General features: G+C 37.3%; 1 protein-coding gene and 1 pseudogene across 1 annotated transcript in view; one reads left to right on the plus strand and one right to left on the minus strand.

Moving 5' to 3' along the window:
• LOC103106438 (uncharacterized) overlaps window positions 1-12297 on the minus strand; it is an 82044-nt gene extending 69747 nt beyond the window's left edge. Inside the window, exon 1 of the mRNA XM_007499090.3 lies at window positions 10234-12297. The gene's annotated coding sequence lies outside the window, so the exon portion shown is untranslated. The remainder of the gene's footprint in view (window positions 1-10233) is intronic.
• Window positions 271-1238, plus strand: LOC100618344 (olfactory receptor 15-like; annotated as a pseudogene).
• Window positions 12298-15957: the final 3660 nt, after the last annotated feature.

Genomic DNA, 15957 nt, shown 5'->3' on the forward strand with positions numbered 1-15957 from the left:
GTTGAAGTTTTGCTAACAGGAAAGACAGACCATGAACTGGCAGAATCAAACTAGTAGATAGCTATGGTAGGAGGAGACCCATGAAATAATCTTTAATCCTCATCATCATTTCCCTTCCTTTCTTTCTTTTCTTTCTCATGTTAGCTTTCCTGAAGACCTGGCATTGAGGAGATGATGTCCAACAGTTTACAACTCTCACCTATTGCTCTCAACTATTTTCTCAGCATATTGACCTTTTTCTCTTCATCAGGAGACAGAAAGTGACCAGTGATGGGAGGAACCAACATGAGCTCCTTTAAAGGCTTTATCCTAAAGGGTGTCTCTGACCATCCTCAGCTGGAGATGATCTTTTTTGTAGTCATCCTCTTCTCCTATCTGTTAACTTTGATGGGCAACGTGACCATCATCCTAATATCACGCTTGGATGCCCGACTTCACACGCCCATGTATTTTTTCCTCAGCAATCTCTCCTCCCTTGACCTTGCCTTTACCACCAGCTCAGTTCCTCAGATGTTAATGAATCTGTGGGGCCCAGACAAAACCATCAGCTATGGTGGCTGTATAACTCAGCTGTATGTCTTCTTCTGGCTGGGTGCCACTGAAGCTATCCTGTTGTTGGTGATGGCATTTGATCGCTATATAGCTATCTGCCGGCCCCTGCACTATATGACTATCATGAACCCTCGGCTTTGCTGGCAGTTAGCTGCCATTGCTTGGCTAGGTGGCCTGGGTAACTCCCTGATTCAGTCAACTTTCACTCTGCAGCTCCCACTGTGTGGACACCAGGAAGTAGACAATTTCCTCTGTGAAGTACCAGCTCTGATCAAGTTGGCCTGTGGTGATACAAACCTCAATCAGGTTTTACTCAATGGTGTCTGTGTCTTCTTTACTGCAGTGCCTCTGAGCATCATCCTCATTTCCTATGGCTGCATTGCCCGTGCTGTCCTGAAGATTCCCTCAGCTGCAGGCTGACGAAAGGCCTTCAATACTTGTGGCTCCCATCTGATAGTTGTATTCCTGTTCTATGGCTCAGCCATTTATGCCTATCTACTGCCAGCCAAGAGTAGCTCCCAAGACCGGGGCAAGTTCATCTCTTTATTTTATTCAGTAGTTACACCCATGGTGAATCCCCTAATCTACACTCTGAGGAACAAGGAGGTGAAGGGGGCACTAAGGAGGTTGTTGGGGAAAAGCATGGGAAAAAGGTAAAAAAGGAGGAACAATGGTATCATTTCTTCCTTCCTCTTTCTTTCTCTTTCTTTCTTTCTTTCTTTCTTTCTTTCTTTCTTTCTTTCTTTCTTTCTTTCTTTCTTTCTTTCTTTCTTTCTTTCTTTCTTTCTTTCTTTCTTTCTTTCTTTCTTTCTTTCTTTCTTTCTTTCTTTCTTTCTTTCTTTCTTTCTTTCTTTCTTTCTTTCTTTCTTTCCTGTGTATTGATTCCAAGGCAGAAGAGTAGTATAGGCTGGGCAATGGTGGTTAAGACTAAGAAGTGTTTGAGGCCAGATTTGAATCATATCTTTCTTCTGGGTTGTATCTCTTTCTCTCTTTGTGTCTGTTTCTCTCTGTCTTTGTCTTTTTGTGTCTATTATATCTGTCTCTCTGTCTTATCAGATCTACATTAGTTTAACTAACCATGACTTCCATCTCTGCTACCTTTGAGTAAGTGAAATATATTTCCAACACTTGAAGCAATTGGGGTCTAGCTAGTGTTATTTCATAATTTTCCACTTAGTGATGAACAACATGCAGTGTGATATGGAGTAGAAGGCCAGAAGCTTTTAGGTCTCAGAAATTATTGTTCTAGTATAGATCCAATGTCTATTCTCTGTCTTTATTCCAACTTATATTAATATTATTATTCACATCTGAAGTGAGATTATGTAAAGTGCTTTGCAAATCTTACAGTGTTACATAAATGTTAGCAATTATTATTGTATAATAACTTTTAAATGTTTCATGTACACTTTTATAATAGTTTTTTTTTATTTCTGTATTTTTCTAAGTACCTTCACATTCATTATCTTGATTGATTTGGTTCAGTACTGAAAAAGATAATGATTTCATAGATCACTTGTCCCTGTTTTTTGGTAGTCTTCCTAAATATCATGTCTAAAAAAATTTTCATTCAATAGCCAGTCTTTAGGTGATGAACTTCTCTACAATTAATTAGACTGTTTTTTGGATGCCATACAGACTGATGGGCCCCAAACCTGCCCTTGAAGTCTTTCAAACTTGGTAAGCTCTACCTGCCTCAGCTTATGATCTGTTGTCACAACCTTTGAGAACACATGGTTACTTCCCTGCCACATGAGCTGTTGAAGTAGGGATTTCATGGAGGACAAGTATAATTATTTCTATTGGCCGGATGTGAAATATTTGTCTAATGTGTGAGATTGTATCATCTATATTCATCTCCATCTATTCATCTTTTCAACTTATTTGTTCTTGTTTCTCACATACATTCCTCTCTCTGGTTTACTTTTGTACTGAAGTTTTCCTTCAGCCTCATGTAATTTTTAGTCATAAATGAGGGGGGAAATTGTTCACTCCTATTCAAAACAAACCAATGTCTCTAATGGAAAGAAGAACTTGCTACATTTTTGTTAATGCCATATACCTGAAAGTTATAGTCAACAAGTTTGTCACCAGCTTACAAATTCTGATGTGGCTAGTGAGTCACAGACCTACATGAGACTCTCCAAACAGGACAAAAGACCATCTAAGGCACAAGGAAAAGGCAAGCAAGGAAGGCCTTTATCATTTTTCCCCCTTAACATTCATTCTCCTCTTCTCCAACGTCTGGAGCTTCACTTCTGCAGACCCTGAAACTAGGTAATTAAATTAATATGTGTAAACTCAATTATTAGGATGCTAGAATGGGAACCACAATGATAATATTTACATTTGCAAATCTAACTGGAATTGCCAAAGTAAACTAAATCAATGCATTCTCTTCTCAGGTAAGCAACTCAAGTTAGAATCAAAAGTATTCTTGTGACTAAGAATCAGAGAAAAGGATTTTCAATAGGGTTTTAGTAATAATTTTATCAATATTATTATTGAGCACTATGAATTCCTTTTTTATAACTATAAAAACTATATTTGCCAAGTGAACCATTTCCATTCAGGTAATCAGAGTTGGCCTGTTCTTCAAATAGTGTTTAGCGGGTAGTAACATTTCTCTCTTAAACTCTTCCTTTTCCATATTTCCACACTGTTCCCATTCCCCTATTTTATCAAGTCTTTGGATCACATCATTCCATCCTAATAATTGTTATTCCAATTGCAAATCTGCTTTCCAGACTAGTTTGTCCTTCCATCCCTTAAAAAATTGCTTTATTAATCTCACCAGATGTAACCCTTCTTTCTAGTATTCCTCATTTCCCCCCTCTCCCTGTGAATTTTCGGATGTAGCAAAGAAAAATAATTAAGCAAAGCTAACATATGTAGTGACCACATATGATAGTATAGGTAACATTACATACACATAGTCTCAATTCTCTGGGGCAAAGAGAATGATATGCATGACATCAACATTTCTTAATTTCTTCTCTGTCTTTCTGCTATTTTTCCCAGGTTATAATTATAATTATTTCATTTGGGTAGAACCTTAAAGTTCAATTTTAGTTTTTAAGGCTAATCTAATTTACATAGTGATCAGGTTACAAGACTGACTTTTATTCATTTCTATCTAAATCAGTTCTTTACTTTAAACAAGATCACTCTTTATAGACTGATTATCACTTACATGTTTTCATTTACTTTTCATGATCTTTTTGTGTTCCTATATATCTTTATATCTCTCTAAAAAAACTTATAAAGGATAGCATCTTCATTGTCCTCTTTCTTGATTATCCTAACCAAGAGTCTATATCTATCTAATAATTACAAAGTGATATGAAGAGCTTTTTTTCAATAATGCCTTTATCCTCTAAACAGTGATGGCAAACCTTTTAGAGATCAAGTGGCCAAACTGCAACCCTCATACTGCATGTGAGCCTCCCTCTTACCCCAAACAGGGGAGGGAGGAAACGCTCCTATAGGGCTTCTGGGAAGAGGGGTGGATAATGTGAGGAATATCCTCAGACATGGTGAAGGGGGAAAGCAGCTCCTTCTGGCACATGTGCCATAGGTTTACCTACATGAACCAATTAATTGGGCTTTCTGCAGTTCTTCATTCATTCCATAGCACCAGTCTTCTAACAACTACAAAATCATTTCTACAGTCCATCCTCAAAATGCAATATACATCCACAACATATTAGGTACCTAATTAGAAACACAGTCTCCATTAATACTTGCAAGAGAATGGTAGCCTAGTATTCAATATTAATACAAACAAAAACACCTAGTTATTCAAGATCAGTACCCCTTTTTTTGTAATCATATTTTCAGCTCCAATGGGACTGAGAACAGGGGTTCAGTTTGAGGAATTTTTTACTTCTTTTGCTATGTCCCTACCCAGTAAACCTAAGAAAACCTGTGTTAGAAGATTGGTCAGAGAAGCTCTCTGATCAGCTTGATAAGTTTATTGAGTGATTGAGACTTTGATTATATCTCATCAGTTGAGGATGAACTGGTTGGCTCCCAGACTCCTGTGAGTCAAAGCCACCCCTTTACACTAGACCTATGAAAAGAAGGGAGTCATCTATAGAGTCAGTTCTTTTTTGCTCTTTTTCTTTTGCTTCTCAAAGATAATTAGGTTTCTTAGAGACCTGAGAACAGATTTTGGCCCCTTCATAACATAACCCCAAAGAGAATGACTGACTCTCCATTACTAGTCCACAAACAGCAGCAACCAGGGGCACTGGCAGAGCAGTAAGAGTCCATATTCTACTCCATTGCCTGAATACACTAATGGAAAGGCAGCAGCACAAGATATATTCAAAATGAGTCCCTGGGGAGGAAATGCTAGGTATAGCTATATGAAAATATATAGCTATATATATAGCAATAAGAGAATAAAAATAAATTAAAGAAATAAATGAGGAAATAGAATTATCACTCTTTGAAGATATGATAATATACTTAGAAAATCTTAGAGAATTAGCCAGAAAACCAACTGAAGCAATTAACAATTTTAGTAGAGTTGCAAGTTATAAATATACATAAATCATCAACATTTCTATATATTACCAATAACATTCATTCAATGGTAAGAATTAGAAATGGGAATTCCATCTATAACAATTGTAGACAATATAAAATATCTGGAGGTCTACCTATGAAGAAAAACACAGCAACTATATGAACACAATTACAAAAATTACACAAATAAAGCCAGTACTAAACAGCTGGAAAAATGTTGATTGCTCATGAGTAGGCTGAGCCAATATTTAAAAAATAAAAAGTCTATCTAAATTAATTTGCCTATTCAGTGCCATTCCAGTCAAACTACCAAATAATTATTTTATAGAGCTAGAAGAAAATTCAACAAATTTTTTTTTCTGGAAGAACAAAAGTTCAAGAATATCAAGGAAATTAAATTTTTTTTAAAATATGAAAAAGTGGCTTGGCAGTACCAGATCTCACATAAAGCAGTAATTGTCAAAACAATCTGGTACTAGCTAAGAAATAGAGTAGTAGATCAATCAAATAGATTAGGTACTCAACACACAGTAATAAATGGTTATAATAGCATAGTGTTTGATAAACTCAAAGAGCCAAGGTTTTCAGGGGAAGATAAAAAAAACAACACTGGGAAAACTAGAAAATAGTATGGAAGAAGCTAGGCATAGAACAATGTCTCACATCATATAGCAAGATAAAATCAAAATAGATGTAGGATTTAGAGATAAAAGGTGATACCATAAACAAAGTAGAGAGCATGAAATAATTTACCTGATAGATTTATGGATAAGGGAAGAATTTTAGGTCAAATAAGACACAAAGGACATCATGAGATATAAAACTGATCATTTTTATTACATTAAATTAAAAAGAATGAGAAACTAAGGGGAAATGGTTGAACAAGTTATGGTATATAATTGCAACATAATATTATTGTTCCATAAGAAATGACAAACAGGATGATTTCAGAAAAAATTCTGGAAAGATTTATATGAACTGATTCTAAGTAAAGTAAGCAGGGTAGCAAGCTAGATGGCTCAGTAAAAAGAATGCCAGACTTGGAGAAGGGAGGTCCTGGGTTCAAATTTGGTCTTAGATACTTCCTAGTTATGTGACCCTGGGGAAGTTACTTAACCCAATTGTGTAGCCCTTCTGCCTTGGAACCAATACTCAGTAAAGCCTGTAAACTTTTTTCATTATTATGATTACTGTATGCTTCCCTTCATCCTGTTTATCCTACTCTTTCTCACCCTGTTCATCCTCAAAAGTGTTTTGTTTCTGACCATATCCTCCCCATTTTGCCCTCTCTTTTTACTGCCTGCCCTTCTCTTGTTGTCTTCCCCTCCTACTTTCTGTAGATAGATTTCTATACTCAACTAAGTATATGTTCTTCTTTCTTTGAATAAATTCTGATGAGTAAGATTCAAACACTCCCCTCCTCTCTTTTCTAATCTTCTCCTCCATGGTAAAAACTCTTTCATGCCTCTTTTGTGTGAGATTATTTATCCAGTTCTATCTCTCCTTTAACTCTTCTGCCAATGCATTTCTCTTTCTCACCTCTTAATTTTATTTTTTTAGATATCATCCCATAATATTAATCTAACACTCTTACCCTCTAAATATACTCCTTATATTTGCCCTAAAAATGATAAAGTTCTTAGGCATGGCATGTATTATCTTTCCATATAGGAATGTAAAGTTTAACCTTATTGAATCCTTTATAATTCCTCTTTTCTGTTTATCTTTTTATGCTTTTCTTGAATCTTGTTTTTGAGGGTCAAATTTTTTATTTGGTTCTGGTCTTTTCATCAGTACTACTTGAACGTCCTCTATTTCACTGAATTTCCATTTTTTCTCTCACAAAAGATTATAATCAGTTTTGCTGAGTAGGTGATTCTCAGTTGAAATCCTAACTCCTTTGCCTTCTGGACTATCATATTCTGAGCTCTCTGATCATTTAATATAGAATCTGCTAAATTTGGTGTTATCCTGACTGTGGCTCCACAATTTGAATTGTTCCTTTCTGGCTGCTTGCAATATTTTCTCCATGACCTAAAAAGTTCTGGAATTTGGCTATAATATTCCTGGATTTTCCATTTGGGGATGTCTTTCAGGAAGTGATTGGTGGACTCTTTTCTCTGTATCTATCATGCCAAGAGCAATTTTCCTTGACAATTTCTTGAAAGATGATAACTAGGCTCTTTTATTATTATTATTATTATTATCATGGCTTTTAAATGATCTAATAATTCTTAAATTATCTCTCCTAGATCTATTTTTCAGGTCAGTTCTTTTTCCATTGATATACTTCACATTTTCTTCTATTTTTTCATTCTTTTGACTTTTAAAAATTGTTTCTTGATGTCTTATAGTCAATAATCTATTATTTTCTTCATATTTTTGCCTCCTTTACCAAATTGTTAACTTTTTTCATGATTTTCCTCACATTATTTTAATTTCTTTTCCAAATTTTTCTTCTAACTCTCTTATTTCATTTTTAAAACCCTTTTTTAGCTCCTTTAGAAATTATTTTGGGGTTTGGGACCCCAATTCACATTTTTCTTTGAGGCTTTGGATACAGTATTATTTACTTTATTGGCTTCTTCTGAGCTTATGTTTTGTTCTTCCTTCTCACCAAAATAAACTTTCTATCATAAGTTTCTTTCTTTGTTGCTTGCTCATTTTTCCAGCCTTTTTCTTGACTTTGAAAAAATTTAAAACCTATTAAAGTTGGGCTCTATTCCAGTAGTGAAGGAGATACTATTCCAAGCTTCAGGTTCTTTGGGTAGCTGCTTTCAGAACTAGCTCCAGGACTCTATAAGTTTTCAGTTCTTGTTTAATACTCTCCTGACAGGTGCTCTAGTCTATAAGCAATCATAAGTACTCTTTTCCACCCTGAAACTGTGACCACAATCCCCCCTGTTTTCCTGTGGCAGCAAGCATTGGTGTGCTAGTTAAGTGTTTTGCCTTTCCTTGAGACCAAGACCTAGGACTGTGACCCAGGACACCTCCTGGAACTGAGTATTGGTAATGCAACAGAGTCCTATGTCCAAAGCCAGCAAAGGGATCTCCATAATCTCTTTCTGATCATTTGTCCAACTCCCTTAATACTCCCTGTGGGCTAAGAGCTTTCAACACCACTGCTGCAGATTCAGTTGCCCTCAGGTCTGTGCTGACTTGCCAAGGTGGGGTCTTCCTTGGCTTATTGGTCTGTGCTCCACTTCCATCTCAGTGTAACAGACCCTTTTTTTTTTAACCCTTACCTTCTCTCTTAGAATTAATACTATGTATTGGTTCTAGGGCAGATGAACAGTAAAGGCTAGGCAATGGGGGTTAAGTGACTTGCCTGCCCAGAGTCACTCAGCTGGGAAGTATCTGAAGTCAGATTTGAACCTAAGGCCTCTCATCTCTAAGTTTAGCTCTCAAATCACTAGGCCACCTATTTGTCCCAGCAACAGGCCTTCTTGGGCTAAAAAATTATTTTAACTTGTCCTTTTGAGGGTTCTGCTGCTCCAGATTTTGTTTTGAGACATTATATTTGGGAGAGATCACTAAGGTCTCTGTCCCTTCTCTGCCATTTTGGCTCTGTTCCTTTATTAGTCTCTTAAAAAACTAAGATACTTTCTCTTATCCTATAAACCATAAAATTATTTACATACAAAAAAAGACATCACTAAATCTTTTATAAGGAAATTTAAGTCTTTAATTTTCACCACCGTTTGATGTGATTTTTCTTTCCTTTTGGCTCCAAATTGAAAATCATGTTTCTTTGCACACAGATTTCAGTAATTTTTATTAAGTCAAAGTACTTTTCCTTTTCTAAACTATTCATCTTGAAAGAGAATTACCTTTACCAGTTACATCTTTTACCAGTTGCTTGATATAATCTTTTTCCTTTATGTAACAGTCCTTTTTCCTTAATATATTTATACCTTTTCTTAATATCAAATTGCCCTCTATTAGGTTCAAATCTGGCCTCAGACAAGGTTCAAATCTGGCCTCAGACACTTACCAGCTGTGTGACCCTGGGCAAGTCACTTAACCCCCACTGCCTAGGCCTTACCACTCTTCTGCCTTGGAACCAATACATAGTATTGATTCCAAGGTGGAAGGTAAGGGTTTCAGAAAAAAAAATGCTCTCTATGGATGGGTAGTATTTTAAAGGGACAGTACTTTACATGTATATACAAAACTTAAAATAAAAAGACAAACAAGAGTTGACAGCTTGATTAGTTAGAAAATCTTAATAAAACTCTCAGGAAGAGAACATATGGAAGACAAAAATGCAAAGATAAAATAAGAAAACAAATTTGCAAAACTGCACCACTGCACAACTAGAAGATTTAAAACTCCTCCAATTGATAGAGTAAAAAGAGCAGAACCAGGAGAATATTGTACACAGAGACTGATACACTGTGGCATAATCGAATGTAATGAACTTCTCTACTAGCAGCAATGCAATGATCTAGGACAATTCTGAGGGACTTATGAGAATGAACGCTATTCACATTGTAATAGGTCTGATCAAGACTTGCTCCTGAACATCCAGAGAAAGAACTGTGGGAGTAGAAATACATAAGAAAAACAACTGCTTGATTATATGGGTTGATGGGGATATGATCAGGGATATAAATTCTAAATGATCACATTAATGCAAATATTAATAATATGGAAATAGGTATTGATCAATGAATGACACATGTAAAACCCAGTGGAATTACGTGTTGGCTATGGGAGGGGGTGGGAGGAGGAGAGAAAAAGAACATGAATCATGTAACCATGGAAAAATATTCTAAATTAATTAAGATTTTTAAGACAAATTATTATTTGTCTTATAAATAAATAAACAAACAAACAAATAAATAAATAAACCTTCCAAGTCAGAGCAACAGAACTAGAGAACAGAGTTCTATAATCTACAAGACAATCTGAGAATCACTGGTCTCCACACAAAAATGAATAAACAGACTCTAAATATTATATTCCAATAAATCATACGAAAAAATAGCCCAGAAATTTTGCCAACAGAAATTAAAATATATACAATGATCTTCATTGGAGAGAAAGCCCAAACTTGAAACAACTAGAAACGTAGTCATCAAAATTCAGAACTTTAGTAGTAAAAAGAAAAAAATTTTATGAGCAATAAAGAAGTAAATACATTACCTCTAGCACCCTGATGGGAGACATAGTAAAGGCCTTTTGTGAACCTGACATGCCACTGTGAAAGAAAGCTGGAAGCACAAGTCCATCATTTTTACTCCCTCTCATTCTGCCCCACAGCACTCTATTCTCCCCAAATAAAAGCAAATAAGTATTATCAAATAAGTTTACATTATATTGTCTATGCTTCAAAACATGTCTCACTTTGTACCTATTGTATATCACCTTTCTTCCAAGAGGTGGAAGTTATGCTCTTCATCTACCTTCTGAAGTAGTGACCAGTTATTGCATTCATGAAAGTTCTGAAATCTTTCAAATTAATGTTTTTTTACAATATTGTAGACAAAATGAAAATTATTCTCTTGATTCTGCTTACTTCACTTTGTATAAATTCATACAAGTTTTTTTTCACATTTCTTAGAATCCATCCTTTTCCTCATTTCTTATGGTGCAAAATATTCCATTTGCATTTCAATAATATAGTTTATTCAGATTACCCACTTGATGAACATCTACTTTATTTCCAGTTCTTTGCTACAACAACAAAAAATGTTGCAATAAATATCTTTGTATATATGGATCTTTTCCCTCTGCTTTTGAATAATTGGGGATAAGAGACTAGTAGTAGGTTTGCTGAGCCAAGTAGTATTTATAGTTTCATGACTTTGGGGTATAATTCCAAATTGCTTCCCACAATAGTTGGACCATTTCATAATTCTATCATCCACATATCAGTGTTCTCATCTTCCCACAAACTCTCCAACAATTGTCATTTTCCTTCTTTGTCTCAGTCATTTTAATTTGCATGTCTCTTTATTTATTATTATTTAGCAATTTTCAGTATTTTCAAACAGTGGTTGATTGTTTGCTTCTTTTGAGAATTACTTATACATATCTTTTGAGCATTTATTTATTGGAGAATGGCTCTTATTCTTATAAATTTGAATCAGTTGGGGCAGCTGGTGGTTCAGTGGATAGAAAACCAGGACTGGAAGGCCTGGATTCAAATCCGACACTGTCCAACCACTTAACCCCAATTGGCAAGCCCTTACCACTCTTCTGTCTTGAAACTAAAAGAAGGCAAAGGTTTTTAAAAAATTGAATCTGTTCTTGGGCCTTTATCAGAAAAATATTCTGCAAAGATGCTTCCCATTGGCATGATTGCTTTCTCTTAATTCCAAACAATTGTGGCAGATGTAGAAAAATGTGAAAGAACAGCTAAGCATTATTCATTCCACTCCCAGATTAGGCAATGGATCCTCAAAGTGTCCCTGACCATTCATGAAGATCTCAGGGAGACACCCTAGAGGTCAGATCTGGAGCCTATGATGGCTGATGAACACGGTAATCCTAGGTCCAAAGAATATGGTGGTGGACGAAGAAAGGGCTTTCAGCTCCCTTAAGACAAAGATCTCCAAATATAAAGGCTGTGAAGGCAAATTCCTGAGGAGGTGGTCCAGAGGGGGAACAAGCAAGGTACTGCTGGAACTCCATCCACTCAAGCCCAGAGTATTCTTAGGAATCCCCTAACCTGCTTCAGTCCATTCCATTGGAAGGATCCCCGAGATGAGCAGAGAAGTCATATCCAGCACTTGACTTCTCAATTCCATCCAGCTCTGCTCTCCCTGTCCACTGGGCCTCCATGTTCCCTTGCTTTCACCGCCCACTCCATTTCTTGACTCCAAAAAGTGGGCCACTCCTCTTACGCCCCCTGATACACAGTGTCGTTAGAGGGCTAGCTGGTGTCGTACGGCGGGGATTTGGAAATAATGACGGCGTAATTGGGCAGATCTGGGAGCTCACCTCGCCCCGAAGGCCAGTTGATGGCATTCCTCACAGAGCCGAAAGGCGGTGCTAGAGACAAGGCGCTGACGCAGTGAACCGCTAAGAACCCGAGCCAGAGCTTCGTGATACCTCCTCATTCACTGGGCGTTTACTGTTCCTTTACTAGCGGGGAGGGCGCGAGGAGGAGAGAAGGAGGAGCTTAGAAGCAAAAACTGCAGGTTCCTTTACTCTTCGTGGGCTGGGTTCTGATGCATGCGCTCTGAGACTCCCAGCTTGCCGTAGGGTGGGTCAGCTTCCGGTTTGGAATTCTTGAGAAGTGAGCGTCCAGTTCTGGGGTGGGAGGGGCGGAGCCTGCTTCCGGGCCGGGCGGGGATCTTCTAGTGAGTCGTAGCCTGCCTTCTGAAGATCTTGGAGGGAAACCGACTCTCCAGATAGTGGGGTAAATTCCACAGTCCAGGATCCTCCCACTCTCTTCTTGACTTTAGCAAATTCGTAGATAGAAACCTGGATACAGAGCTGGAACGGATCCCCGCGGAGTCCAACCAACTTCCCTCATTTTACAGATAAAGAAACTGAGACCCGGGGAAACCGGACTTTGTCCAAGATCTCGCACAGGTGTAGTAAAGTCAAATTTGAACCTAGGGCCTCCGACTCCAGAGTCAATTCTCCCTCCACACAGTAGTACTTTGCTATTAATTATTAATATTATTAATGCTATTAATATTAGCACTATTAATGCCTTAGATTTATTTTGTATCCCCTACAGTGCTCAATAAGCATAACATCGAATGTCAGCTCTAAGGACAAGGAACTGTCAGGAGGGCCTAATGTAGGGGGTGAATCTGTGAAAAGAAAGTTAGAACTCCCTCCTCACGTTCCACCTTCTTGTAGCTTGGTGCAGTGGAAAGAGCACTTAGTCTTATAATCAGAAGGGACATTAAGTCTTATCATAATTACTTCGTAGCTGTATGATCCTGGGCATGTTATCTAATATCTCTGAGTCTACTTTTCCATCTGTAAAAGTTCATCTTAGAGTTCATCTGTTCACACCCCCTCATTTTCTAGAGGAAAAAACCCCAAATCATATATCCATATAAACAAGTGATAAATCATATGTTTCTTCTGTGATACTATCTTTATAACCAGAACAAAGCTCTACCTATGAGAAGCCCTTTAAGTCCCAAGAAAAATCCTTACAGGAAGTCTCCTCCAACACCTTAATTCCAGTATCAATTAGTTCTGTCAATTAGTTCCTATTTATCCTCTTTATAACTTGTTTTGTATATATTTATTTGCATGTTGTTTTCCTCTTTAGATTATCCGTTCCTTGAGGATGAAGGCTGTCTTTTGCATCTTTTTGTATCCCCCGTTCTTAGCACAGTGCCGGGCACATGAATTGAGTTCTAAAAATTGAATTTTGAGCCACACACCTTAGATTCAAGTTAAAGTGAGATTCCTATTCCCCCTCCTTTGATGACAAAACTGGAGACTCCAGGAGGTGATGATAAGACTTTTGTCAACAGTTTAGACTCTTCTATATAACTCAACACTCTTAATCTTATACTATTATAGTTGAGGGAATCCCTATTTATCACAAGGGATTTTGTCTGCAGTTCCAAGGCCTCCCTGGAGTCAGAGTCACTGCTCTCTCTGTGGTCTAAATTTGTACTGTGGCTCTGTAGCCTAGAAAATTGGTAGGCTGTCATTGCTAGTGGGCTTTGGGTTATTGTTACTAAGCAAGGTATGTTTAGTAAAGTCTGTCCAAAGTGATATTTAACTTCAGGAAAGAAAAACTAAAGAGATGGAGGCAGTCCTTTTTAAAAAAACTCTTACCTTCTGTCTTGGAATCAATATGGAGTATAGGTTCCATGATGAAAGAGCAATAAGCCTAGGCAAATAGGGTTAAGCGACTTGCCCAGGGTAGCACAGTTTGGAAGTATCTGAGGCCACATTTGAACCTAGAAGCTCCCATCTTTAGGCTTGGTACTCCATCTACTGAGCCACCTAAACTGCCCCAGAAATAAGGACAGTCTTCAAAAGTAATTTCACATTTGGACCAGTGCCATGTAAACTTGATAGTTGAATGAGAGAAAGAGGACAAATACTTAAGGAGTTTGAAGGGTTTTAATCAGAGAGCCTGGAAGCACAGTATTCAATCACATGCTATGCCAACTCTTTTAATCAGAGAACCAAAGCCATATCCCCAGAGAGCTGTTAGCTACTCACTGCTCACTAGGGCAGTATACTGAGTGTAGATCCTATTTTGTTTTTGATTTTGGAAATATCCTTTGGGAATTTAACCTAAGGCAACCAGGTGATATAGTAGATAAAGCATAGGACTTGAAATCAGGAAGAATTGAGGAAGTCACTTAGCCTGTCTTTTCCTCAGTTTCCTCACCTTAAAATTGGGTTAATAGACCCTCACAGGATTATAGTGAGGATCAAACAAAAAACCATAAAGTACTCTATAAATGTCATTCTTTTTGTTGTTGTTATAAGAATCATGTAGGGAAACCAAAAGCCTATGGAATAGTGAATTGAAGAGTTTATGGTATTTCACATATGAAATTAGACCTCTGGAGTCTTATAGGAAAAAACTTCTTTGTGTCAGACTGCATAAGCTTCACATGGACAAGGACTATGTTTAATTTTTATGCCCTGCCAGCCCATTAGCTGGGCTGGGGGGTGTGGGAGAGGTAGCACTTTGTAAATAATAATGGAAGCTGATAATGAATGTGTAACTGTCAGTGGACAGGCCTGAATCCTATGGAATCCACTGAATAGGAAGGAATGAAGAGGAGCTTCTGCTGGGAGAAAGTAAAACAGGCTTCGTGTTCTCAGTAGCTACTAGTCTGGATATTGATGATTTTCCCACTGGATTTAGGGTTCCTATCCGGTAATAAAGATATGGAGCCAGAAAAACCAAGATGAAATTGAGCAAATTTTAACAAGAAAGAACATAACAGTTAATGTCTTTTAGAATACAGAATGGTGATGTCTGTTTCCCAAATCCTTTCCCCTTCTTCAGCAAGGATAGTATCCCAGATTCTGGGAGAACCTAGAAGATCATCAGATGGCAACTGTATTCCTTACAGCTCAGTCCCAGATGAGCTATTGGTTTCCTTGCTGAGGATATCAAAAATTCAGGTATTTGATTTTAATTCTAGGACTCTTTAAAACCTTAGGGATTTCTGTTCTATCAAGATAATCTTCCTTAACAGTCACAATGAGGCTAGGACCATCATTGGGAATAGTAGCTCCCAAAGTTTGCCAAAGCTTCTACCATTAGAACTTTCTCTTCTACAATTTTTATGACTTGCTTTTTCCTCCTCATAAGGTCTAGCTTCTTTCCACTTGAAAAAGTGAAGAAAAGAAAGAAAGGAAGGAAGAGTGAAAATCATTTTGGAACCAGTGACTTAGGAGTGTTTGTGGTTAGCTCTTGAATTTTGTTAACCTCTATCCACAGAGGAGACTCTTGATCTCATGTCTTATGTCCTATTTAGCATGCTTTGTGATCTTGCCTCTGCCAGGAGTTGTTGTTCAGGCATTCAGTCATGTCTGACTCTTCATCCACTATCTCTCAAGTTCATGTTTGATGTTTCCATGACACTATCTGTCTCGACTTCTGTTATCCCCTTCTCCTTTTGCCTTCAATATTTCTTAACATCTAGATCTTTTCCAATGAGTTCTATCTTCTTAGTATGTAGCCGAAATATTTAAACTTTAGCTTCAGTATTTGCCCTTCCAATGAATAATCTGAATTAATTTCTTTAACTATTGACTGGTTTTATCTCCTTGCTGTCCAAGGGACTTTCAATAGTCTCTAGCACTGCAATTCAAAAGTGTGGTTCTGTGGTGCTCAGATTCAGCTATATATTGCTACTGGAAAAAAACAAACAAACAAAAAAAACCCCAACATAACCCTTTCACAGATCTTTGTGG

The sequence above is a fragment of the Monodelphis domestica genome, chromosome 7 (assembly GCF_027887165.1).
Source record: "Monodelphis domestica isolate mMonDom1 chromosome 7, mMonDom1.pri, whole genome shotgun sequence".
NCBI lineage: Eukaryota > Metazoa > Chordata > Mammalia > Didelphimorphia > Didelphidae > Monodelphis > Monodelphis domestica.